Here is a 25,211-nt window from a genome sequence, read left to right as displayed (position 1 = left end):
AAATTGATAAAGCATTTTTAAATTTTATAATCAAATTAGAAACACCTCTCTCATTTTGACTTACTCTTTCATATCATCATTCAAATAAATAAAATAAAAAAATAAATAGAATGTTGTACTATTTTTCTTACAGGGATTATAATATATTTAAACTTTTAGCTGTTCTGTTAGCTGGGAATGAGTGAGCGGGACTGTACTATTCTTGTAACATGAAAGAGGCAGTTCATCGCATCGTTAAATCACACATTGAATTCTCTCAAATTATCCTGTCAAGTAGGTCTTCTTACAATAATTATTCCAAAGCATTGTTCTTGATTTTTATTTTAATAAACTGATGCACGGATCATCTGCAATAATAAAAGTGTGAAAATGTCCAGGAAAGTTTAAAAAAAAGGTAACAAAAGAGGACTTTCTGTGCAAAAATTTCATATGTAAAGTCATTGAAATCAGAAGAAATAGTTAGATTAATGGAACAGAAGAGAAAGTGTAGAATCAGACCCATGTATACATAAGAATATATTATGTAAAGAAGGTGATATCAATAAATAGCATTGTGAAAACAAGCTATCTTTTGAAAAAATTAAGGTGAATTAAAGATTTAAAGTGGAAAAAAAGGAATTACAAGGTGCTACCCTCAGAATTAATGAACAAGGATAAATTTTAAATTTTTAAAAATAATTCAAGCCTAATTCCACCTCCCTAAAATGTTTAAATTTTTCAACTATTATCCTATACATATTGTTTAATGCAGAAATGTGTGTTCATTATGTTTTACATTCCATTTTATTTAATGTTGTATGATTTGTCTTAGGTCTATTTAGTATTTTTAGTTATTTTAATGAAATCTTATCTTTTTAACAGGTATATATAATTCACAACTAACAATTTAGTGCAAAGATTTTTGGATATTTTTCTCTATAAATATGCATCTAAATAGGTTTGTATGCATTTATCTCACTGACAAAAATGGAGACATACTATATATACTATCGCAATCCTTAATTTTTTTTCTCTATAAAATATATTTTAGAAATGACATAACCTTTAGAATCAAACTCTCTCATTTTGAAGTTCAAAACAAAAAGACCGTCTGTGGTTTTGTTTGGAAACCAAATTGTAAAGAAATCATTATTTTCTAAATTAATTTCTAGGCTGCATTTAAAATTTTTTCTACTTTGTTATCTATTTTAAAGAATATACTATTTCAAATTATTTTTATTTTTATCTGAGATTTACTTATTTTGATTGATTAATTTTTGCCACTTTTATGTTTTGTCATTTTACTTTATAATTTAAAAATTTATACTTCTCCCTTTTCCTTTTTCCATTATGGTGTTACTCTATTTACATTAATATTTTAATAACGTTTGAAAGTAAATATCGTACTTTTAACACTTTATAAATGAGTTAAAGCAATTCACAGTCATGATACTGCAATTATCAATTTATAACTAATCAAGCATCCTACATTTTTGTTTCCTTTTAAGGAGAGAAAAATAATTTTATGCTCTTTAGTGATGTTTTCTGTTCCCTCATTCTTCATCATTAGTTAAATGGGAAAGTCTTTTTGTTGTTAGTTTTAACTAATGTTTCAGTAGTCATAATAAGTAGTAATATTACATCCCTTACCTTTCTAGAGTATTCATAATTACTCTTGTTCTGTCAGTAATTACATCAATTTTTAGTTATAGTAACGTTTTTTACTCATCTCTAAACTACATAATACTTATTCTAAATATTGAACTGCCTCTGTTGGGACCTCTTTATCCCTGTCCACAGGTTGTCTTGAGTTTTCTAGAGATCTTTACAGGAAACATATACTTGGGTAATAAATATTGCAGGTCTAAAAATGTTTTTAGGTACTTTTATACACAGATGATAGCTCTATTAAACAGACTAATCTTTGACTACATACTTTCAGTTTTTAATTCAACTTTTTATTTTGAGATAATTGTAAATTCAATTCACATGCAGTTGTAAGAAATAAGAGATCTTGTGTACTCTTTACCAATTTCCCCCAACGGTAACATCTTGCAAAACTAAAGCTCAATATCACAACCAGGATTTTGACACTGATATAGTCAAGAAACTGAACATTTCCATCACAAGAAAGGAAATTTCTTTCCTTTTATAGCCACAGCATGTTGTTCTTTTATAGCCACATTCATTTCCCTCCTCCCACCCCCTCCTTTATCCCTGGTAACCAATAATCTGTTCTTCATTTCTATAATTTTGTCATTTCAAGAATGTTATGAAAATGGAATCATAAAGGATGTAAACTTTGGGGACTGGCTTCTTTCACCAGTATAATTCTCTGGAGATACACATCCAGGATGTTGGATGTATCAATCATTTCTTCTGTGTTATTTTTTCTAAAAGTTTTATAGCTTTATAGTTAAAGTCAGTGATTCATCCTTGAATGACATTGAAAATTTCCCAGGACATGTTTGATCTTGGTTTCTGTTTGTTGGTTTTCTTCTTTACTTCCTCCCCAACTCAAATCATATTTCTTAATATATTGAAAAGCATCTTCAGTTTACAGTTGTACCCCTTATTAGTGATTCTGGGGGGTTTTGTGTGTGTGAATTCTTTACTTAGCACTTCTATTATTCAAAAATTTGTGTCTGTATCTTTTCTTTTCACTGGTGCATGTCCTGCTCTTAAAACAGCACCTGCCACATGGTAGGTGCTATATAATTAACTGTTAAAGGATTAAATAAATATCTTTAATGTTTCTCAGCTTATCTGTCATTTTCTTTCTCTGTTATTTTCCCCTCGTATTTTGTATTTCTTCCTTAAGTTTATATACTATTTCACTAAATTCAATTTTGTTTTTTTGTTTGTTTGTTTGTTTTAAAGGTACAGATTCCTTTTTTTAACATCTTTATTGGAGCATAATTGCTTTACAATGGTGTGTTCATTTCTGCTTTATAACAAAGTGAATCAGCTATACATATACATATATCCCCATACCTCCCCCCTCTTGTGTCTCCCTCCCACCCTCCCTAGTGCACCCCTCTAGGTGGTCACAAAGAACTGAGCTGATCTCCCTGTGCTATGTGGCTGCTTCCCACTAGCTATCTATTTTACATCGGTAGTATATATAAGTCCATGCCACTCTTTCACTTCTTGATCGGACTGTTTATTCCAATGATGATAATAACTTGTTTCAAAGACCTGGTGTTTATAAAATATTTTGAGATGGAGTGCAACAGTGTCCCAGAGGAAAGCCTGGGGTTGCTCAAGGAAGGAGCACAAAGTCTAGTGGTGACCTAATGAGGTCATGAGATTGGTTTTATACATGAGGAATAAATAAACACACTGTGTATAATGGAAGTCATGTTTCTCACTGTGATAGGAAGGAGCTACAAATATGGAAAGCAGGAATGTTAGAATGAACTTTTTGGCATTGGATTAGAATTTCAGTCTTGATTTTCTAAACAGAAATAGAGATATGTAAATATATATTTATATATAAGTATGTATGTGTACACATATGTTGTATATGCATATAGATTTTTTTTTTTCTATCTCTGTTCACTGAGATGGTCTGGGAGCAATGGCACTCCAATAATAATGAGAACACCTAGTACCCAGATCTTGGTTTCAAAATGCCATTCTCTGCTAAAAGGAACCAGTGCTCCTTGGACAAATGGTTAATCCTAGCTGGGACAAATGGCTAATCCTAGCTTTTTTTTTTTTTCACCAGGCAAGGGCAGCTGTGTTCTTCCTTCTCAGACACTTTCTCACCCAGCCTGACCATAACCCGGCCTTGTTCCCACCCCACTTTGTCCCTCCTTTGGTCTTGCTCTTTTTGTGAACAGAGCAGGACAATGTGGTCCTGGAGGTGTTTTTTTGTGGTGAAGAGAAGGAAGTGCTCGAAGAATGATAGGACACCTCAAAGCAAGAAAACAAACAAAACAAAAAAAACCAGGAGCTGGCCTGAAAGGACTCCTGCTGGCCAATTCTGGAACAATTTGAGCACCAGCATAAATAAAGATAAAAACAAGTCATAGCCCATTAATGAAATAGGAGTATATGAGTCAACACTGAAAAAAATTAGTAAAGAAATGGGAAAAGAGAAAGCTCTACTTTATAGCAGAATGCCAACTAATAAATCTAGAAGATATTGTGGACATAAAAAATCACCATTCAGCAACTACCAGACTTGTGGAGAAATCTGGCTGGTACCACCTTTAACCAAGTGCATATCACCAGAAATGGTATCATCAAAATTGTATACCACATATATGGTGGCCATGGAAATGCCCTGCTGAGAGAACATACCTTGGAGAGAAAAGCTGCTGACACTTCCAGCCACTATCCCTATGAATGCTGAGGTCCACTTCTCCTAGTCTACTCCCAGCCAATCACTGAGCATGGTGGGGATATTTAAGCCTGTCCATTCCTGCCTGATGTGGGATTCCTCTAACAGGAAACATTTTCTTGGGGACACCCCATCAGTCTGTCTTGAGGTTTTCTCAGAACTGCACTAGAGTGTGAGTTCTTACCTCCTTCTCACCTTTCTCAGGTGTTTGTCCCAAATATTGGTCTAAAGACCCTCTCTCTGCCAATTCCTGCTTCTTCCCCTTTATTCTTCACAGGCATTTCTCCCAATAAGTCTCTTTTGTGTTTAATTCAACTTGGCATCTTTTTCTTGGAAGACAATCCAATATGAGGCAATGAGGGGGGAAAAAACATCACTTCTGTGATATTTATGCCAAAAATGCATAATCTGAATCTCTTTATTAGACAAACCCACACTGAGGCATCTTGTACAAAATAATTGACCTGTAATCCTCAAAAGTATGAAAATAAAAGACTGAAAAACTGTTCCAGGTTAAAAAAGTCTAGAGACAATATAACTAGAATGTGACATGTGATCCTGGATTGAATCTCTTAGTCACAAAGTCATTATCAAGATAATCGGAACTTCCCTGGTGGTGCAGTGGTTGAGAGTCCACATGCCAATGCAGGGGACACGGGTTCGTGCCCCGGTCTGGGAGGATCCCACATGCCACGGAGTGGCTGGGCCCGTGAGCCATGGCCGCTGAGCCTGCGCACCCGGAGCCTGTGCTCCACAACAGGAGAGGCCACAGCAGTGAGAGGCCCGCGTACCGCAAAAAATAATATTAATAATAAGATAATCGGAAAACTTGAACTGGTTCTTTGTATTAGATGGTAAAAACGTCTTGATGGCAGGAGAGGAGATACTCACTGAAGAATTTAGGGACTATGAATGCATCATCATATCTGAAACTGAGTTCAGGAAGACCTTTGTCTTTGCCCTATACCTGAAAATTTCCTGTAAATTTGGAATTCTCATTTTTCAAAAAGTAAATCTGGTGGTATGTGGAGTATGGATTAGAAGAGGCCAAGAAGTAAAGTCTCCAGACTTTCACAGGTGCCCAGATGAGAAAGACTGGGCCAGCAGATTTGGCAAAAGCAACAATAGATTCAAGGTAGATTTAAGTGATAGAATTAGTGACTCATTAATAAATTGGGTATGGGGGGGTTAAAAAAAGACTTTTTGTTGTTGGTGGTGTTTTTTTTTTTTTTTTTTTGACCACACCAGGCAGCTTGTGAGATCTTAGTTCCCCAACCAGGGACTGAACCCAGTCCCACGGCAGTGAAAGCATCGAGTCCTAACCACTGGACCACCAGGGAATTCCAAAAGAGGTTATTAAAAATAGATTTTTGTTTCTGGCTTTAGCAACTGAGTGGAGGCTAGCCATTCAGTGTAGCAAATAAGATGGAGGGGTTAACAGGTTTGAGAAGAAATTCATGAGTTCTGTTTTAGACATGTTATAATTAAGAATCCTAGTATTAGTAGGCAATTGGTTATATGGGTCTAGAACTTAGAGTAGAAGTTTGGGGCAGAGATGTAAATTTAGGAGTTATTAGCATATAAAAGCCATTGAGATGAATGAGATCACCTGCAGAGAAAGAGTAGACATTGAAGAAAGAAAGTCCATAAATTAAACCTGGATGATCTCCAACATTTACATATCAGTTAAAGGAGGAAAGCAGCTAAGTAGACCAATTCTGATGGAATCTATTTAAATAATTGCTCATCTGTCCCATACTTCTAAAATGCAAAGTAGATAGGATCTGCATATTTATCCAAGAGGAAGGCATGCCAGAGTGCTAGGTTTGTCAGCTCCTCTCTCTCTCCACATAGCTCTCTCTATCCACATAGCTCCCTCTCTCCACATAGCTCCTCAGGCTATGTGGACTGACCATTCCTTCCTTCCAGCATTATCCTCCATTGCAATAGTAGCTGAAAACAGATGAGCTCTAAATCTGGTTTTAAATTTGCACATGCAGTAATACGCTCATTCCTTATAAGAACTTGGGAATTATTGTTTCTCCTGGGGCTCATTTAGAAGCTTCCTAGCATTAACAAACAGGTAACTATTTGCCTTATTACATATATAAGAGAGAGAAAACTACTCTCACTTTCAATTCACTATCAGTATAATCATCAAAGGGGATTGTAAATGAGAGCTTTCTTAAGAAATACAATTAGCTTGAGACTACTTAAGTATTCTTTCACAAAATTTTAACTCTGTCTCTGAAAGATACAAAACATATGTGGATTGATTTTATATATTTTACATTTGCTATTACACAAATTCAATAAAAATAGCTGGCATTTTTATTTTTAAAGATAAGTCATGGGCTTTCTGGGTACCCCAGTAACTGGTGAATGGGAAAGAAAAACAAAACTAAGTAACCATTAAAACAGTTCTTCCGGGCTTCCCTGGTGGCGCAGTGCTTGAGAGTCCATCTGCCGATGCAGGGGACGCGGGTTCGTGCCCTGGTCCGGGAAGATCCCACATGCCGCGGAGCGGCTAGTCCCGTGAGCCATGGCCGCTGAGCCTGCGCGTCCGGAGCCTGTGCTCCACAACGAGAGAGGCCACAACAGTGACAGGCCTGCGTACCACAAAAAAAAAAAAACAAAAAAAAACAAAAAAACAGTTCTTCCTAGAAGCAGGATAAAATGGATGATCCTGATGACATTTTGGCAGGGGGATTTCTAGGAAGATGTCACAGATATTCATAGTGACTCCAAGGAAGATATCTGGTCCAGTGTCCATAGGGTATGTACTTTGTACACCCTTACAAAATTGTATTAAGAGAGATATTTAGAATGCTGATGTTGAAAGACTTGAAGAATCTTACTTGATCTGTAAATTTAATAGAAAGAGTTCTATCTCAGCTCTGCCATTCACCTGTGAAAGACTTCACTAAATGGAGTTTGGCCCTGACATTTCCCTCAGTTCGTGTTTTCTGTCCTTCTCATGTTTATGAACAAGCATAGCTAGAGTTCTTGGCTCTAACCCTCCAAAATTTTAATAGTAAAATCAGTAGTAGTAGCATATTGAGTTACTTGAATGGTATTTGCCATTGCACAGAGTAAAAGAAGGGGCCAGCTGGAGAAAGTCTCTCTTCCTTATCACTAGCCTGTACACAACTGCTTTTCTTCCCTTTCCTAGAATAGACCAGGGACACTGATTAGGGCTCAGCTGAAGCAGAAATACAGAAACCAGATGTTTCATGGAGTCTTAGTCATAGGTACTAATGTATATTTAATTATTTTATTTCAACACCCTCATTCTCTCAGAGGCACTTGTCTTATTCCCTGTTTTGTTCATCACTGTATTGCCAACACCTAGAATAGTGCTTGATATCAAGTAGATACATTACAAACATTTGTTGACTTACTGAATACTAAAATTAATATGACCTTGTGTAGATGGAATATGACTTGCTTACTTCACTGTATTTAATAAATATTCAAAAATGTTGACTCTAGGGAATTCCCTGGTGGTCCAGTGGTTAGGACTCCACACTTTTACTGCTGAGGGCCTGGGTTCAATCCCTGGTCAGGGAACTAAGATCCCGCAAGCCGCGTGATGTGGCCCCCCCCAAAAATGTTGACTGTAAATAACTTTTCACTTCTCATACGTGATATAAATGCTAGGGAATATAATTTAATACTCATAATTATACTATACCTGAGGCTCTTTCCTTTTCTGCATTATTGAAAACAAGAACATTTAATTTTTTTGTGAATTTAATAGAAACTTTCTGAATACTTTCATAAATTCACTGAGGGATATTGTAGAGCTCAGTGTAACAAGTACAGCCATTAAGGTTTAGAAATTAGTTTCTTTCTTTACTTTCAGTAATTCAATGTTTATTTTCTTAAATCTTTTATCAATACCTTAGAAATTTTGATATTTCATAAAAATGGGGTAATTTTTTGATTAATTGATTAACCCTTTGATATTTGTATAGGAAGTATTTTTCCCAATTTATTTTCATTTTATTTTTCTTAGAGTTTTATAGATATCTATAAAAGACTGATATAGATATAAGTTGTTATATGTAAGCCTCATGGTAACCACAAATTAAAAGCCTACAGGAAGTACACAAAAGGTAAAGACACAGGAATATAAGCATACCACTACAGAAACTCATTAAATCACAAAGGAAGAGAGCAAGAGAGGAAGAAAGGAACAGAGAGGAACTACAAAAACAGCAAGAAAACAATTAACAAAATAGCAATAAGCACATACCTATCAATAATTACTTTAAATATAAATGGACTAAATTCTCCAATCAGAAGACATAGGGTGGCTGAATAGATTAAAAAAACAAGACCTATCTACATGCTGCCTACAAGAGACACCCTTTAGCTGTAAGGATATACACAAACTGAAAGTGAAGGGATGGAAAAAGATATTCATTGCAAATGGAAACCAAAAGAAAGCTGGAGTATTTATACTTATATCAGACAAAATAGACTTTAGAACAAAGACTAAGAGACAAAAATAATAATAGACAAAAAGGGGCATGATAAAGGGGCTAATCCAACCAGAGGATATAACATTTAAAATATTTATGCACCCAACATAGGAGCATCTCAATATATAAATATTAACACACCCAAAGGGAGAAATAGACAGCAATACAATAATAGTAGGAGACTTTAATACCCCACTATGCCAAATGATAGATCACTGAGACAAAAAAAAAAAATCAATAAGGAACCATCTGCCTTAAATGACATGTTAGACCAGTTGGGCTTAACAGATATTTACAAAAGGTACCATCCAAAAGCAATGGATACACCTTCTTCTCAAGTGTACACAGAACATTTCCTAAGATACATTGTGTGTTAGGCCACAAAACAAGTCTTAATAAATATAAGGGGATTGAAATCATATCAAGCATTTTTTCTAACCAATGGTAGAAATGAGAAATTAATTACACAAAGAAAACTGGAGAATAAACATGCTATGGAATAACAAATAGGTCAAAGAAGAAGTCAAAAGAGAAATCAAAAAATACTTTGAGACAAATGAAAGTGGAAGTGTAACATACAAAAATTTATGGGATGCAGTAAAAGCAGATTGAAGAGGGATGTTCATAGAGATAAACACCTACCTCAAGAAACAAGGAAAATCTCAAACAACTTAACTTTACAGCTTAAGGAAGTAGAAAAAGAAGAACAAACAAAGCCCAAAGTTAGAAGGAAGAAAATAACAGAGATTAGTGCAGAAATAAATGAAAGAGACTAAAAAGACAATAGTAAAGACCAGTAAAACTAAGAGATGGTTCTTGGAAAAAAGTTAACAAAATTGACAAACATTTAGCTAGAGTCAACAACAACAAAAGAAAAGATTCAAATAAATAAAAATCAAAATTGAAAAAGGAGATATTATAACTGATACCACAGAAGTACAGAGGATCATGAGACCAATATGAACAATTATATGCCAAAAAACTGGACAACCTAGAAAAAAATGGATAAATCCCTAGAAACATACAACCTACCAAAACCAAATTATGATGAAATAGAAAATCTAAACTGACCAGTAACTAACAAGGAGATTGAATCAGTAATCAAAAACTTCCCAACAAACAAAAGTCAAGAACCGTATGGCTTCCTGGTGAAATTTCACCAAATATTCAAAGAAGAATTAATACCAATTCTCCTCAAACTCTTCCAAAAAATAGAATAGTGGGTAATTCTTCCAAACACATTTTACAAGGCCAGTATAACCTGATGCCAAAACCAGACGAGTTTGCCATACACACACACACACACACAAAGAGAAAATTACAAGCCATTCCTAATGAATATAGATGCAAAAATTCTCAACAAAATATCAGCAAATCAAATTTAACAACACATTAAGTGGATCATACACCATGATCAAATGGGATTATTCCCCAGATGCAAGAATAGTTCAACAGCTGCAAATCAATCAGTGTGATACACCACTTTACACCATTAGTAAAGTGAAGGATAAAAATGATATGATCATCTCAATAGATGCAGAAAAAGAATTTGACAAAATTCAACACCGATGTATGATAAAAACTCTCAACAAAGCATGTATAGAGGAAGCATACCTCAATATAATAAAAGCTGAAAGCTTTTCCTCTAAGATTAGGAACAAGACAAGATGTCCACTCTCACCACTTTTATTTAACATAGCATTGAAAGTCCTAGCCAGAGGAATTAGGCAAGAAAAAGAAATAAAAGGAATTCAAATTGGAAAGTAAGAAAAAACTTGCAGGTGACATGATATTATATACAGAAAACCCTAAAGACTCCATCAAAACACTATTAGAACTAATAAAGAAATTCAGTAAAGTTTCAGGATACAAAATCAATATACAAAAATATGCTGTGTATGCTTATTAGTGTATGAGCTATCATAAAGAGAAATTAATAATCCCATTTACAATTGCATCAAAAAGAACAAAATACCTAGGAGCAAAGTTAATCAAGGAGGTGAAAGACCTGTATATTAAAAACTAAAAGACATTAATGAAAGAAATTGAAGAAGACACAAATAAATGCAAAGATATTCCATGTTCATAGGCTAGAGAAATTAGTTTTGTTAAAATATCCATACTACCCAAAACAATATACAGATTCAGTGTAATTCTTATCAAAATTCCAGTGGTATTTTTCATAGAAAGAGAACAAACAATCCTAAAACTTATATGGAACCACAAAAACCTCAAAGAGCCAAAACAATTTTGAGAAAGAATAAAGCTGAAAGCATCACACTTTCAGATTTCAAACTATATTTTGAAGTTATAGTAATTAAAACAATATAATTTTTGGAATAAAAACAGACACATAGATCAATGGAACAGACTATAGAGCCTTTACAACAAAAAAACCAAGAATACACATTGGGAAAGGAGAAGTCTCTTCAATAGATAGTGTTGGGAAAATTGGACAGCCACATGCAAAAGAATGAAACTGGACAGCTATCTTACACAATACACAAAAATTAACTCAAAATGGATTAAAGGTTTGAACATGAGCCCTGAAACAATAAAACTCCTAGAAGAAAACATAGTCAGTAAGCTCCTTGACATGGGTCTTGGCAATGATTTTTTTGTATCTGACACCAAAAGTAAAGCAAAAAAGCAAAAATAAACAATTGGGAATACACCAAACTAAAAGGTTTCTGCACAGCAAAGGAAAATATCAACAAAATGAAACGTAAAACTACTGAATGGGAGAAAATAATTGCAAATCATATATCTGATAAGGGGCTAATATCCAAAATATACAAAGAACTCACACAACTCAACAGCAAAAAACAATCCAATTTAAAAAATGGGAAGAACACCTGAATAGACATTTTTCCAAAAAAGACATACAGATGGCCAAAAGGTACATGAAAGATACTTGTCATCATTAATCATCAAGGAACTGCAAATCAAAACCACAATGAGATGCCACCTCACACATTTCAGAATGGCTATTATCAAAAAAATAAGAAATAACAAGTGTTGGCAAGGATGTGAAGAAAAGGGAACTCTTGTGTACTGTGGTGGGAATGTAAACTGGTGAAACCACTATGAGAAATGGTATGGAGGTCCCTCAAGTAATTAAAAACCAAACTAGCATATGATCTTGCAATTCCACTTCTGGGTATTTATCCAAAGGGGAAAAAAATCACTACCTTAAAAAGATATATACATGTCCATGTTCACTGCAGCATTATTTACTATAGCCAAGATATGGAAAGAGCCTAAGTGTCCATTGATGATGACTAGGTAAAGAAATTGTGGTATATATCTACAATGGAATATTATTCAGCCATAAAAATAATGCAACGTTGCCATTTGCAATAACATGGATGGATCTTGACAGCATTATGCTAAGTGAAATAAGTCAGGCAGGGAAAGACAAATACCATATGATCTCTCTTATATGTGGAATCTTAAAAAAGAATGCTCATAGATACAGAGAACGGACTGGTGGTTGCAAGAGGCCATGGGTGGGTGAATTGTTTTTGTTTTGTTATTTTAGTTTAAATAAATCTAATTTAAATTCTTTAAAAGAATTACAAACAGTATTAATTAGCAATAATAATTTTAAAAAGAAAATGAAAATAGGCAAGTCAGAACAGATTTGTTTACAACTAAAGACATGTCTCAGGGGAAAAAAATGGTGACGTTTGCCAGTGAAGCCATCTGGTCCTGGGGTTTTCTGTTTAGGGAGTTTTGGGGCTTTTTTTTATATATATAAGAAAATAATAGATACCACAGAAATTTTACCCAGTATCTCCCAGTGGTAGCATCTTGCATAAGTATAGTACAGTATCAAAACTGGGGATATCACAACTATTGCTACAGTCAAGATATACTACAGTTCTATCACCACAAGGATCCCTCATTTTCCTTTTTCATAGCAACACCCACTTCTCTCCTGTCCCCACCCCCTACTTAATCCTGGCAACCATTAATCTGGTCTTCATTACTATAATTTTGTCATTTCCTTTTTTTGGCCGTGCCACACGCCATGTGAGATCATCTTTCCTGACCAGGGATCAAACATACAGTGTTTGATCCCTGCAGTGTTTCAAAAATGTTATATAACTCATAGCATTCTTCATGGTGCCCAACTTCAGGAAAGACTGAGATGCCATCCTTGTGGGGAAACACAAGTAAGGCCGGATCCAGGGCTCAAACCAAAGCCTCAGGCAGGGGGTCCACAGCCCGCTTTCTGAACCCCCCAAAACTCTTATGCCCTAGATTCTCAGGAGGCCTGCCATGCAGAATGCCATGAGTTAGAAGCTGGGGGAAGGAGGGCTTAGAGGTGCTTGAGGGACGTCCTTAACCTACGTGAAATGTTGGAAGTTGAGGTGAAAAATATGGCTTTGATATCTTCATGGAAAACTGCATTATTTCAATCCTGAATCTGGTTCAGTTCCCTTACTGACTTATTATTATATTAAAAATGTTTATTTAGCAGTGATTGTAAAATGAAAGTAATTAATATGCAATGTTTTTTGTGGGGAGACTAAGGGGAAACAGGTGTTCAGCCTAGAAAAACATTTCTCATTGGATTTCCTGTGAAGTCAGTGTGTCTTGGGTTTAACTTTGAAACAAATTAAAAAGTTTAAAAAGTTTAAAAAAAAAGTTATATAAATGAAGCCATATAATATGTAATCTTTTTGTAATGGCTCTATTTCACTCAGAATAATTCTCTGGAGATTCACGCAGACTGTAAATAATTTGAAAAGAATTCAATCTAGTAATGAAGAAAATATAAATGAAGATGATGGTGATATTATTTTGTTAAACCGCCAAAGCTTAAAAAACAAACACACAAACATCCAACATATGTAACACAGCAGGGAAATATACACTTTCATGAAAAACAACTAAAATAACTAACATTGAATGCCTATTACTCAGGCAAGGTTCTAAGTATTTTTCTGTTTTAATTTACTAATTCTTACACAACGCTACGAAGTAAGTGCTGCCATTATCTCCATTGTATATATGAGCAAACCAAGCACTGAGACGTTAATTTGCCCAAGGTCATAGAACTAGTAAAGGTCAGAGCCATGACTCAAACATTTGTTTCCTGGTTATTTTCAAATAACAGATAAGCATTATTGTAACATCAAAAATTCATCTGCTCACAATTAAAAATCGTCACCAAGTGTTCTGGCATCATAATTATTTCAATGCTTCACTTTATCGCCTATGTCCTACAGTGCTAAACACCAGAGCAACAAATAAAAATTGGTATTATTATCTCTAATACAAATAATAACCAAGTTATTTCTATATTTATAATTTTTTAAATATTTTTTTCTTTTTGACTGTGTCCAAAAGCTCTGAAATCATGATTATCAATACCTAATTTAATAAAATGCTACAACAGTAAGGTGTATTAACATTTTACTCGGTGTTATTTCCCAAGTTCTAAAATATCTGAGGCATCTACAAAAAAATGAAATTTATTTCTTAAAAGGGGGAATTTATTTTAGACATACAGACACAGATATTTAGAAATGAAGGGGAAAGAAATCAATTACCCTGAAAATATCACCTAATATAGTGTTTTAAAACTGTAAGCATTCTTTATGGAACCAGAAATCCACATTAACTCAATGGGTTGCAAATAATCAAAGCTATTATGTTTATCAAAATGATTTCTGAGTGTATATAAGTGAAACATAGTAATAATTTATATAGATTATGTTAATCATGTAAATATTGTCTGTCTACTTTTTTTTTTTTTTTTTTTTTTTTGCGGTACGCGGGCCTCTCACTGTTGTGGCCTCTCCAGTTGCGGAGCACAGGCTCTGGACGCGCAGGCTCAGCGGCCATGGCTCACGGGCCTAGCCGCTCCGCGGCATGTGGGATCCTCCCGGACTGGGGCACGAACCCGTGTTCCCTGCATCGGCAGGCGGACTCTCAACCACTGCACCACCAGGGAAGCCCTGTCTGTCTACTTTTGTAATAAAAAGCTATTTACCATTTTTTCCTCTGATATTTGTTCCACTCTAAAAGTGCTGTTACCGTTTTTCAATTTTAAAACTATACTTTATAAATATATGTACATATACATTAATCAGAGAAAGAAAATTACATAATTATCTTAACATTACTCAGTTAAAAAGAAACTATTTTTCTAAACTTAAAACTACCATATTATGATTACTGTGGCTTGTTGCATTTAAGTGGTGATTAAAATTACAGCAAAGCATTTATGCTTTCAGGCAAAAGTGTTGTATATATGATCAGCTTATTGTCATCATTATACATGTAACTGTGAAGGTATATAGACAATCTACCCAATATTAACACACCAAAACCAAAACAAAACAAATAAAAAGTAGTCACTGAAATGTCTGTGAGCCAGAGCACATTTGCATGTGAAATCCCTTACTTCAGATACACAGACTTATTCTTGTCACTAGAAATAATAACAATAAACGTATCTTTCTTTTGACCCCTGCGCCATTATAAATCAAGGTTGAAAATGTGTTCATTTTGGGGCTTCCCTGGCGGCGCAGTGGTTGAGAGTCCGCCTGCCGATGCAGGGGACACGGGTTCGTGCCCCGGTCCGGGAAGATCCCACATGCCGGGGAGCGGCTAGGCCCATGAGCCATGGCTGCTGAGCCTGCGCGTCCGGAGCCTGTGCTCCGCAACGGGAGAGGCCACAACAGTGAATGTGTTCATCTTGGATTTTCTTCTTTTTTATGCTTCTTGAGAGTATAAAATACTATCCCATACAAAATTATTGTGTAATTTTGTACAGAGATTCCTTGTAGCAAATTCTCCATAGGTGAAAATATAAAGAACTCAAAATAACTCTCAACAGATTTCAGATATTAATTATATGTTTTAGCGGGAAAAAAAAAACCATTAAATTTGCCCTTCTGCCACGGAACATAAGAATTGTCTAAATGAGATGTTAATTACATGAATGAGATAGAATCTCTGAGAATTAAATTCTATTTAATATTTAAGTATTAACTCTCCTTTCATATTAACAACTATTCAGTTTGATTCACATATTTTGGCTCTTTTCAAGGTAAGTAAAATTACTTCTTGACTTCATGAAATTCACATTCAATTTTATAAAGTTTTCAGATAATAATACTTATGCAAAACCCATATTATCTTAGGTTCTTAATGGTCACAATAAGTAATTTAAATGATATTTTCTTTAATGTAGAAAATAGTTTCATTTCTGAAATGGGACTCTGTGTTTAAAATACTGTAAATTAGATCATGTTTGCCCATTGAATTCTACTCTATATCTAGAATTATTCTTTGGGAAAATGTAAGCCACAATCTAGTTTAGATGTGGCATGGCTCTCGAGGGCAGAGCATGAAGATTTTGATGGTTATAATGTAGCACTAGCTCTAGTGACCCATTCATCTTATGGGAAGTTTGTGTACCTCTTTACTCCATATGATCTGGCTTACTCATATTCGGATAGTACCAAAGTTTGAGTACAAGGTAACAGCTAACTTTTTTTGAGCTCCTACTGTGTATCAGACATAATTCCAATCACTTTCAGGGATGATCTAACTCTGTGCAGTAGAATTGATTAGCCCCCTTTACAGGTGAGGAAAATGAAAGTCAGAGCTCTCATGGCTAAGAAGGGCTTGAGAACACAGTTTGATTTCAGAGATGAGTTTAGGACCACTTTGCTATGCTGCCTTCCCATTTTCAAGACTAGAACTTCTCAATCATGAATGGGTAACAAATATGTTCAGATATGGGCCCTCTCAGCACTTGGGATTGATGGACAGGACCTGGAGCCCAGAACCCTGGTCTGTTCCCATGTCTGTGAGCAGCTTCATTTACTTACACCAGTGCACTACACAAAGATGATTTTCTACATGTGCCATAGTGTGAAAAAGTTTGACAAGCATGCTGCCCTAGAGCAAGGAAAACATTTAGAGATAAATATATTAACTGTGTTCCTAATTTGTAACTGACATTAAATTTTCAGAGTCAGCAATCTTCTGACAAGGGATAATTTATATACCTTATATAATTCTACTTTATGTTGCTTTGCTAATAATTTCCTCCACTGATATTTTGTTATGCTTCATATTAATTCTTAACTGGCAACATTTATCCTGACTAGAGTTACCATGAATTCTTTTTTTTTTCAATTCCAGAAATTATCACTTTACTATACAAAAAAACCTAAACATTTACAAAAGAAAATCAAAAGAAGTTGCATTTTTAGACCTCATTGGGAAAGTTACACAAGAGTCTGATGAAAAAACAATATCATAAAACGTCTCCGTACCATGTCAGTACCATCCAGAGAAATCCAATCAACCATTATACCATAGATTGAAGTGTTCAGTACCTGAAAGTCAACCCAGTGCCCTCTTGGTTTATCATTTGCCTATAACAATATAAAACTCTAGCATCTTTACAAAACATGGAATTGTTGTCTATGAACTTTATAGGAATAAAATTTTGTTAAAGGAAATAATATAGTACAAAGATGACATGGTTCAGCTGCCAATCAATATTAACAGGAATTAAGTTATAACAGTCAGTCCAAGCAACATTTTAATAATTTTAGAAATGTGACTATAGTGTGCTGATATTCCAAGCAATCTTGCTCTGACATAGTTTTATTTTACATATATACAAGTCATGTTATTGCATATACACATCAAGAAACTACTCCAGTTATCACATCTCAAAGGTAGTGCCTATTTTTTAGGCCAAAATTTTCCTTTGGCTTCTGGCTCACAACAAGGGGCATAGGCAGCCATTTCTTTCCAAGAGTTTACTACATTCAAGGAAGTCTGGACTCCTAGCTTGTTGTTTTCCTCATGGAATGATGAGCAGTACTGAGGATTTGAACATTGTGTCTCTGAGCATTTCAAACATTAGCTACACTTTTGATTTCCTTGCTTCTACAAGACTGTATGACCCTTTCATGTTAGCTTTTCTAGCAAAGTAAATAATCATTCCAATGGCAGGTATTATTAAGGAGGATGCACAATAGAGCATGAGAAGTTCAGGAGAAAAATAGTTCTTGTTACTTTCTCTTCCTTTAACATCGAGTGTTATGCTTGTTAATTGAAAGCCAACTTCATTTTTAGATTCACATTCATATACTCCCGCATCCTCTAACTGGGCCCTGTGGAGGGTATATGCACCATCTGTAGACTTAGGCACTATGTAGCCTGACTCTGCTTTTTTCTTCAGGATTATCAAAGTTTGGGGAACATTTCCACATGTACAGGAGATAATGACAGTGTCTCCTTCCTTGACATTCTCAGAAGGAAAAGCTGTTAAGTTGTATATCTTTTGGAGCAACTTGGATAATTAATTTGACTTCTTTTCTGCTTATTCCAATCTGTTTAATGCCTTCACAGACATAAATACCAGAATCTCCTATTTTTGTAGACGTTAAGGTGAGAGTGATATTCTCAGAAAGAGGCTATAGATCCCCATTACTTAGCAGCCTGCTCCACAGGATTTTCGAAGCTGGAAGGCCATCGCTAGAGCATGTCATATTCACAGACCTACCTTCCTCCAGGATGGAGGAGGGGCTGACCAAGAGGGTTGTATCACCAGGAGCAACATTAACATATAGTACCTGTGTACTCTGCCTTTGTTTATGTTCAAATTCCATTTCATCAATAGGTAACTTAGTCAGACAAACAAGAACTTTTCCAGTATCTTCAGTGGTGGGGATGAAGATCATTTCCAATCTCTTGGTCTCTAGGGATTTCTTACTTACATCTTCCAAAAAGATTTTATTTTTCATAATACTCTCCCCTTTAAGTAATTCAATCTCCAGCCGGTCAAAAGGATACACAACAGGAACCTTGCAGCTTACAGTGACCAGGTTTCCACTCACTAACAGACCACTCATCTCAATTTCTGGATCTCTAGGGAAGGAGTAGAGCTCCACCTGGATTACCTTTTCCAGTTTCTTATGTCCACATGTCACAGTGCATAGGTAAAAATGTTTGTTCTCAAATCTCACAGGGCTCAGGATCAACGTGGACTTGGACCCCTTGCTCCTCACCTTCCCATTCAGAGGGCTGTCTATCTGGGTTCTCCAAGAGAAAGACAGGGACTCGCAACACATGACATCACAGGTCAACACAACTGAGTCGCCAATCTGAGCAGCAATCTGGGATCCAGGAGAGATCTCTACAGTAAACATTTTCTCTTGAACAATTAATTTCACCTCTTTTCTGTCTTTCCCAACCAGGTTAACTCCTTCACACACATAAATTCCAGAATCTTCCATCCTCATAGCAATTAAAGTGAGAGTTGCATTCTCAGAAAGGAGCTGTAGATTCCCATTGTCTAATTTCTTGCTCCAGAAAAATCTGTGGAGCTGGTAGACCTTCACTGGTACATGTCATTGTCATGGAGTCAGCTTCTTGCAGGCTTGTGCAGGGATTCACAGATATAACTGTGTCCTTGGGTGAGACGTAGACTTGCAGTTTTTTTGTAGTCCCCCATACTTGGGGTTGAGAATCAATTTCATTAATGTGTACTGTAGCTTGACAAACAAGAGCTTTCCCAATATCCTCATAAACAGGAGTGAAGGTTACTTCCAAACTCTTTGTTTCCTGGGACTTCATTTCTGAAGGCTCCAGAAAGTTCTGTGTCTTCACTGTACGGTTGCCCTTCAGTAATTCTATCTCCAGCTTTTCAAATGGGTAAACAGCAGGGACCAAACACATGACTGTGACTGGCTTCCCAACTTCCAGGGAGCCACTCAAATGAATCTCTGGGTCCTTAGGGAAAGAGTAGATCTCCACTGGGATTCCTTCTTCCAGTTTCTGGGACTCACAAATCACTGTGCACAAGTAATAGTGTTCATTCCCCAGACTAACAGGATCCATGGTCAGCGTGGATTCTGTCCCCTCATTTCTCACCTTCCCGTTCAGCAGACTGTCTGTCTGAGTTCTCCAGGAGAACGATGGGGACTCGCAGTCTGTTGTGCTGCAAGTCAGTGAGATGGAGTCACCAATCTGAGCAATAATTTTGGATTCAGGGAAGATGTTGATTTTAAAAGCTTGAGCTGCTAGTATTGGAGGGTCTCCTGCAGAGGTGGGGGTTGGCTGTGGCTTACCACAGGGACAAGGACACTGGCAGCAGAAGCTCTGGGAACTACTCCTTGGTGTGAGCCCTCCCAGAGTCCGCCATTAGCCCCACCAAAGAGCTGGGGAGGCTCCAGTGCTGGGTTTCATCAAGCCAAACAACCACCATGATTTCTTGAAATCATTAAAATGGAATTTTAATTATTCTTGATAAATTATTTTTTACTGTTCATATGGACTGCCTACTTCTCAATCAGAATTGGCAAATATTTTGGCTTGAATGCTGGAGTAACACAAAGCACATGAGGGTGAATAAAGTATTGATAAATAAGGGAATGCTTTCTTCCTTTCTTTTTTTTTTAAGATGGGGGGCAGGCTCCCCAAATCCAAGGAGAAGAGTTGCTCAGGGACTTCGAGGTCCAGGCTTTCTTTCTTGCCCCTGAGGATTTCTACTGTGGTCCCCCCACGCTTCCGCAGTCCCAGGCTCGACTCCATGCCACTTCCCACACCTCAGCCACTGTTCACCTTGACCCACCACTGACCGTCACCTTGACCGGCCCAGCTGCCAGGAATGCTTTCTAAAGAAGTGATGCTTGAAAGTTAAAAAAAATATATGGAGAGTCTGTTTCTATTTTGTAAATAAGTTCATTTGTATCATTTCTTTTTAGATTCTGCACATAAGTGGCATCATACGATATTTCTCTTTCTCTGATTTACTTCACTCTGTATGACAGACTCTAGGTCCATCCACCTTACTACAAATAACTCAGTTTCATTTCTTTTTAAGGCTGAGTAATATTCCATTGTATTTATGTACCACATTTTCTTTATCCATTCCTCTGTCGATGGACATTTAGGTTGCTTCCATGTCTTGGCTGTTGTAAACAGTGGTGCAATGAACACTGGGATGCATGTATCCTTTCAGACCATGTTTTTCTCTGGATATATGTCCAGACTTAGAGAATGACTTATGGTTACCAGAGGGGAAGGATTGGGGGAAGGGATAGTTAGGGAAAGTGGGATTGACATGTACACATTGCTATATTTAAAATGGATAACCAACAAGCGTCTACTGTATAACACAGGGAAATCTGCTCAATATTATGTAACAACCTAAATAGGAAAAGGATTTGAAAAAGAACTGATATATGTATAACTGAATCACTTTGCTGTACACCTGAAACTATCACAACATTGTTAATGAACTATACTCCAATATAAAATAAAAAGTTAAAAAATAATGGAGAGAATAGGAGTGCTGTCTTAATGAGGAAAGCTTGAGCTGTTTAGAAGCCCTTGCACAGTACTGAAGTGAATTTTGAGACTTCACATCACTTCAATGCCAGGATAAAATTAAGACAGAATAGTTTAGAATCCCTGGGACCGTTAGAAACAGCACAGGGAAACCCAACTGGCAATCCCAACTGTCTTAGGTCAACGTGTAGTGATGCATAAACACTTGCACTCAAGTGTTTTCACTGTGTTTAAAATGATTTGTTCAGAACGCATTAACCATGGAAGCTCATCTGGAAGTGTGGTTTGTGGTTTTCCAGATTTTACCTCCATAAAAGTTTTCAGGTAAAGATAAATGTTGCAGGTGAGTCAAAAAGGAAAAAAAATAATTTCCTATTGGTTGCAATAGCCAGAGAATGATTGCCCAATTACACATGTTTGTTCTGGCTTAGAACTTTGGTGGGGGCCATCCTTGGAATTTGGACAGTTTGCCATCTGGTTTAAGTATGTGATTACACGTGAGATACCAGGGAAGGGGAAGGAAAGGTGACTCCAAAGTTGTAAGCCTCACTGATTCAGTAATAATGGGCCATTGTCAAGGAAAGTATTACCAAGAAGAGGAGCTGGTTGGGTGTGTTTGGGGTGGAGAGGATGATGAATTCTTTGGAGAACATGTAGATCTGAAGGAATGAGGAGGAAATCCAAGTGGAGGTTTCATGAAAGCAAATGAAAATGCTTGCTTGGAGTTGTGTGGAGAGATTAGGACTGACGGTTTGTGTTGGAAGTCATCTATTCATAGCCTTAGGAGTGAAAGAGATCTTCTCTCCAAGGAAAAAAGGAAAAAGATAAACTAAAGGGCACATTGCATGGATAACCATCTTCACAGGGGGAGAAAGGTGGAAACAAAGGAGACAGGCCACACTGGCCTCCGTGGTGTCCTTGAACCCACCAAGCATAGCCCCCTGAGAGCTTGCACCTTCCATCCTCAGCCTGGAATACTCTTCCCACAGAGGCAGAGGTGCTTCCTCTGTGCGCCTATAATACTCTAAATGTTTCTGATGCTACATTCACCACAGATTATGACTTCTGTTTGTGTTGTCTCACCTGATACATAATAAATATTCAGAGAATGAATGAATGAATGGGAGAAGTGGAATGAGAAGAGATTGCGTTCAGGGTCACATTTCAGAAATGAAGATCTTGGAGTTCTCATAAGTTGGTCAGACAATATATTATTTCAAGAAAAATATAATCCAGTGCTTATTGTGTGCCAGGCACACAATCATCTGGAACAAAAGCCAGATGTTTTGGGACTTCCCTGGTGGCGCAGTGGTTAAGAATCCACCTGCCAATGCAGGGGACACAGGTTTGATCCCTGGTCCAGGAAGATCCCAAAAGCCGCAGAACAACTAACCCCGTATGCCCCAACTACTGAGCCCGTGTGCTGCAACTACTGAAGCCCACATGCCTAGAGCCCATGCTCCACAAGAAAAGCCACTTCAATGAGAAGCCCACACACCGCAACGAAGAGTAGCCCCCGCTTGCTGCAACTAGAGAAAGCCCGCGAGCAGGAATGAAGACCCAATGCAGCCATAAATAAATAAATAAAAGCCAGATATTTTAAAGTAGCGTCAAGACAACTTTCTCCATTTCTTGGCTATGGTTTTTCTAAGTACCGGCCTCATCTTCAGGTAGGTTCTTTTGAAGTGGCAGGAAGCCAACACTCACTCCTTCAAAACGATTCTGTCTCTGCTGGAGTCATTTGCCTACCTTTGTGAAACTAGGGGAGGTTGGGCCCCTGATGGATTACCCAGGCCAGAGGGGGGACAGTTTTGAGAGCAGAGTATGATATGAGGGCAAAATCAAAAAGTAACAAGTCCATTCTTGAAATCAAAAAAGAGGCCATCTAGTGGCACTGTGATCTGAAACAACAGTAGGGAACAGAAGGGGAAAGAATAAATTCACTCTCCCCCTCCTCCATCTTATTGTCAAAATTACACTGTACTGTTCAGAAACAAGGATGGATGCTCTTCCCTGAGATTGCCTCTGTTGTGTGTTTAAAGTTCTGTAGATGAAGGAGAGTTGAAAAAGCATCACCTGAGAATAAAGCCACTTGTTAGTGTTAGAACACTGAGCTTTGATGTTTTTATTTATATAAATCTTGCCTTTGGTATGATATGAAAATATAAATCTAATATAAAGTTTTATATAAACTTTAAAAAGTTCTCTAAAGTCCCATATATATAATGTTGTATGTATATCATGGGCTTTGTAAATAGGCCCAGGTTCAAAGCCTGCTATACCATTTACTATTTGTGTGAAGCCTAGACATATGAATTAAGCTTTTGTGTCTCATTCTCTCTGGTACTTACCTTAAGGGTTAACTAAGAGAGTGCATGAAAAGCATTTAGCACATTGTCCAGTGCACTAGTCAATATTGGTAGGTATTATTGGCATTATTGCTGTGGCTTAAGAATTTTTTATTATGGTAAATAAAATATGCATAAAACATACCATTTTAACCATATGCAGCTAAGTGGCATAAAGTACATTCACATCATTGTACCACCATTACAAATATCCATCTCCAGAATTTTTTCTTCTTCCCAAACTGGAACTCTGTATCCATTAAACAATAACTCCCCATCTCTCCTCTCCTCCCAGACTCTGATAACTACCAAACTTTCTGTCTCTCTGAGTTTGTCTATTCTAGGTTCTTCATGTAAGTGGAATCAGACAAGATTTCTCCTATTGTGTCTGGCTTAAGATTTTTTTTTTTAATAACAAAAGCTAAATCCAGATTTTTTAGTCACTGATTCCTAGGGTTCCTGTACTACATAGGCCCCAACAGATGAGCCTAAATTCCACTATCTTGGTGATAGTATCTACTAATTATAGGCACAATCTTAGTAGGTGAGAAATAGTCTCTACAGTGCAGGTTTTAGATACCCAATCTATTTCCACAGCATCACAGAAGCAGAGTTTTTTAGTGTCTATAGAATCTGAAAATATTTCTGAAAGGTAGCTGAAATGCTTGGGTGCTTTAACTGTGGATAAGGATAAAAGTTTTCACAGCTTTTTAGTAATCAGCCTCAGGACCCCTGTCCCAAAGTGACTGTAAATTGTGCAATCAGTAAGCAAAATAGATGACAACGAGGCATAAAACTTTATTATTAAACAATGATATAAGCCTAAATAAGACTGTTCAGAAAAAAACTCTATATAAAAATTTTCTCTCACAACCTGTTTCTTTTTATCATATTATGAGCTTAATGAGTTATTTCCCTGCCTGGCAAATCTGCATTCCTTCAGTTTTACATTTCCTGGACAAAAAGCAAGAACTGTTCAGCCTGTAACCATCAAGTACCAAGCAAGTTGCTTCTGTAGCAACAAATCACCCACATGAAGTCTCTTAGGGTTTTTATCTCTTGACTTCAATGACTTTTCAATGCAAATTTGGCTATTTTCAGTCAAGTGGAAGATCCTAAAACTGCTGCTTAAAAATCTAGGAGCAGACTCTTTCTCCATAGCTCAGCTCCTTTGAGCCTGGTCTCTCTAATGTCCCTGACCCATATTACGATAATCATCACTACAAACAACATATGCCACCACTGACTGTAATTCTATTTTCTTTGTATAATCTTGGGCAAGCAATTTATAATCTCTGAACCTTAGGGTTTCATCTATAAAATAGGCAGATAAAGACAGTTTGTGAAAATGCCTAGCATGGCATGTGGCATGTGATAAGGTACACAGGCAAATATTTAGGAAAGAAGCATGTGTGTATGTTGTACTTTCCAGCCCTCTTTCTCCTTGAGACTATTTTTCATTTCTCTCCTAACAACCGTCTCACAGCTTCTTGCTCTAGTATTTAGGAACTGAAATTATCACCTCATTTGCCCTTCTACTAGCAAGACCTGTCCTAGCATAAGCTAAGACTGCCTTAATCATTGCCCTTCCCACTTAATTATGTTTATCTCTTCCACATCCTGGGCCCTCAGCACTCTGCCTGCTGCTTTGCAGAAAGCAAGTTTGATAGCCTGCTATTTCTAGTTTTTAATCTAAATGAAATGGCATTGATT

The 25,211-nt window shown here is 36.6% G+C and overlaps 1 protein-coding gene, 1 non-coding gene and 1 pseudogene across 8 annotated transcripts in view; 1 reads left to right on the top strand and 2 right to left on the bottom strand.

The window, feature by feature from the left end:
- The window catches only part of LOC138842387 (uncharacterized), a 70,829-nt gene that overhangs the window by 19,213 nt on the left and 26,405 nt on the right, over positions 1–25,211 (bottom strand). For 2 of the 7 annotated variants that reach the window (XR_011376853.1, XR_011376854.1), the window contains one exon: positions 3,032–4,656. The exons of the other annotated variants lie outside the window; for them this stretch is intronic. The gene's annotated coding sequence lies outside the window, so the exon portion shown is untranslated. Of the gene's footprint in view, positions 1–3,031; positions 4,657–25,211 lie in introns of those variants that run through there. 7 annotated transcript variants of the gene reach the window in all.
- Positions 7,825–7,897, top strand: TRNAK-UUU (transfer RNA lysine (anticodon UUU)). The gene has a single exon. It is a non-coding gene; the product is annotated as a tRNA-Lys (tRNA).
- LOC115856552 (vascular cell adhesion protein 1 pseudogene) lies at positions 17,574–19,758 on the bottom strand (annotated as a pseudogene).

Source organism: Globicephala melas, chromosome 17 (assembly GCF_963455315.2).
Source record: "Globicephala melas chromosome 17, mGloMel1.2, whole genome shotgun sequence".
Classification (NCBI taxonomy): domain Eukaryota; kingdom Metazoa; phylum Chordata; class Mammalia; order Artiodactyla; family Delphinidae; genus Globicephala; species Globicephala melas.
This window is presented reverse-complemented; position numbering and strand designations above follow the sequence as displayed.